Source organism: Tupaia chinensis, unplaced genomic scaffold, assembly GCF_000334495.1.
Source record: "Tupaia chinensis unplaced genomic scaffold, TupChi_1.0 Scaffold000442_1, whole genome shotgun sequence".
In the NCBI taxonomy this organism is placed as follows: Eukaryota; Metazoa; Chordata; class Mammalia; order Scandentia; family Tupaiidae; genus Tupaia; species Tupaia belangeri.
Window position 1 is genome coordinate 519,563 of NW_006159947.1, and position 2,943 is coordinate 522,505.

General features: G+C 56.2%; 1 pseudogene; it reads left to right on the plus strand.

Annotated features, from left to right (window-relative positions):
• The window catches only part of LOC102498375 (histidine triad nucleotide-binding protein 1 pseudogene), a 12,788-nt pseudogene that overhangs the window by 8,785 nt on the left and 1,060 nt on the right, over positions 1-2,943 (plus strand).

Sequence of the window (2,943 nt, forward strand, 5' to 3'; positions counted from 1 at the left end):
GGCGTCACCGCGCGTAAGTGCAGGCGGCGCTGTGCGGGCGGGAGGGCTCCGTGCGCAGGAGGGACCTAGCCGGCGCCGGTAGCAGGGGGGCCTGGGTGGTCGCGTTTTAGGTCCGCGGGCCTTGTTGCTTTGCAGTCCCGCTCCCCGCCACGCGCGTCCCCAGGTCGGCCCAGAGAAAAGTGTGCCAGGGACAGCCCGGACTGTGGCGCTTGCACCCCTGCAAAGAAGGGCCTTAGAGTGCTAGGCTTGGGCTGGGCTTTCTGCGACTGTGAGGGCGCCCCATTGAGCGCCATGGTCACTTCGGGAGCTAAGGGAAGTGCTCGTGGCAGGGAAACGCGACACTTGTCGCGCGCTCATCTGTACCCGTGCGGCTAAGGAACTTCAGCAACCCCCTCCCTCCAAACACACACACACACACACACACACACACACACACACACACGGCTTCTTGGTAGTTTCCAAGCCTCTGCCCCTTCTTCCCACTTCCTTCCATTTCTCTGCATCGAATTACTCTCTCCCGCCCACCCCCTATTGTCGCGCGTTTCAGAAATGCCCAGGTCTTGGAGGTGGAGAATCAGAAACAGGGGTCGCGGGGAAGGGGGGGGGGGTTCCCCGCCCCCTATTTTCATGTCGGAAAACACGGGTCAAATTTCCGCTCACTTCAGAGCAGAATAAAACCCCAGCAGAAGAAATTTACACCTTGGAAAAAAAAAAGTTTTCCACCTGAATCCGAACGTCAGGGAAACCCTTTAGAGCCCTAGGCGCTGGTTTTACGGCCGGGAAACCGGAGAAGAAGCGGGCGGAGCCCAGAGGGTGACACTCCAGGACTCCAGAGGCCGGAGAGCAGAGAGGCGAGGAGGGGCTTCTGAGTCCCTTCATGGTGGTGCCTGGGCCCTCCTCTCCCTCCCACTCCCGGACTGGTACCCCAGAGGAAGGGGTGTCTGCTCTTCCTTAGCACCGCGTTAGACTCTCAAGGGACTGATTCTGGGGATCCATCTTTCCAGGCTAGGGTTTTGAAGTAGCTTCTGGAGAAAAAGCTCAGTGGGAGGCAGGGGACTCGGGAAACTTAGACTATTCCTGGGTCTTGGCTCCACTCCCTCCAAGACCGGGCTCTCTGCAGAGTGAGTGACATGGCCCGTCTGCAGCAGGACTCCTTCCTGGGAGAGGGCAGCAGGGCAGAGAAGCAACCTGGGTACTCACTGGGGAGGGATCAGGCCAACTCTGATGGACCTGGTTCTGTGGGCGTCCCCACTGGGTCACCTTGGTCAGGCCCTTTAGCCACTCCTGGCCTGAGTTCTAAAATGAGCAGTAGGGAACCAGCAGTCAGTGTAATGGCTATGTCGCTGGACTCCCATGTAGTCGACCACGGTTCGCGTCCCGGACCCGGTGGCTTAAAACTCATGCCGAGTGCGTGTGCGTGCATGCCCAAGATCCCAAGAGGAGAATGGAGGAGAAGGGATTGCGGCGTGGCCATCCTCCCTGGGGGGTGCTTTCTTGCTTTCTGTCTCTATGTCTCTCTCTGTCTGTCTGGTGAGCACGCGAGCCCTATAGCGAAAACCTCTCAAAAATAAATAAATAAATAAAATAAAATGAGCAGTAGCTCAGGACTTAGGCTTGAAGATTAATTCAGGGTGTGGATGCTTAGCACAGGGGACAGTAAGCCTGAGGAGCCCAGTCACCTTCACCTCCTTCCATGTGGTGCAGCCCAGGTGGAAGCACACATGTTCACACCAGGGAGGCCACAGCTAGCCGACTGTTACCTGGTCCTCCCTGGCTGTGTCTTCCGCAAAGGCTAACACCCTCTGATGTGTTTCCACATCTGGAAGATAGACCTTACCATGCTCACCATGCAGGGGCTCCGTGAAATTTGAAGCAGATAATGAATAAGCAAGAGCCTGGTACACAGTAAAGCCACAGTCGATACAGGTTTTCTGTTTTCTACGTCTAGGTTGGGTGCTGCACCCCAGTGTGGGCCTATCAGACAGGGGCGAGACCTGAAGCACTGCCCGGGGGATGCCTCTGGGGTGGGGAATTTTCTAGAGAGAGAAAGAACCTGGACTTGGCACTGAAGGATTTTCTTGTAGACAATCTGCCCCCCCCCTACAAAGATCTGCATTATGATCTATCAAGTTTGGCCTGACCTTCCCAGTCACCAGGTGGATATTAAGAGACAGGCATGGCTGCTGTAGACGCCCCAAATCAGCTCTGGAAAGGAGCGGCCAGAGCGGACAGTTCATGGTGCAGTAGGAGACACAGTAATGGGGACCCCTCTATGGATGTCTTCACTCTGTTCTTTCCGGTGTCTTGCAAAATCCCAGGGGTCTCATTTAACGGGCCTGGTTCTCTTTGCTTAGTTTGGAGAGTCTTGGATGGGAGATTTGCAGCCTCAGATATGGGTCAGACCCCTAAAACCTGGATTCAAACCCAGCATTATCATAACCCCCGGACCTTCCCTTTCTCCCCAGCGTGCAACCGGGAGGGTGGACTTCGTTCCTTTCTCCCTCCAGAAGTGCATTATGAGGGTTTATGGCTCATGGAGGCTACAGTAACAATTTGCTTCTTCCCTGAGAGTACCAAGAATATTCCGTCATCTGTCTGCAGTTTGGGGGTGACCAGTACCAAGCTCTGAAAGGGCGAGCCGGCCCCAGGGGTACTGTGGAGCCTCCCAGCTCCCATCCTGACGCTGCCAGGCTCAGAGGCCCTTCTCTGAGCTCTGTGCATGTCTGCTTTTGCCTTCTAGAACCTGTCTACGTCCCCTTCCTGGTCGTCGGCTCTATCTTCATTGCCTTCATCATCCTGGGCTCCTTAGTGGCTATTTATTGCTGCACCTGTCTGCGACCCAAGGAGCCCTCGCAGCAGCCAATCCGCTTCTCGCTCCGCAGCTATCAGACGGAGACTCTGCCCATGATCCTGACCTCCACGAGCCTCAGGGCTCCCTCCCGG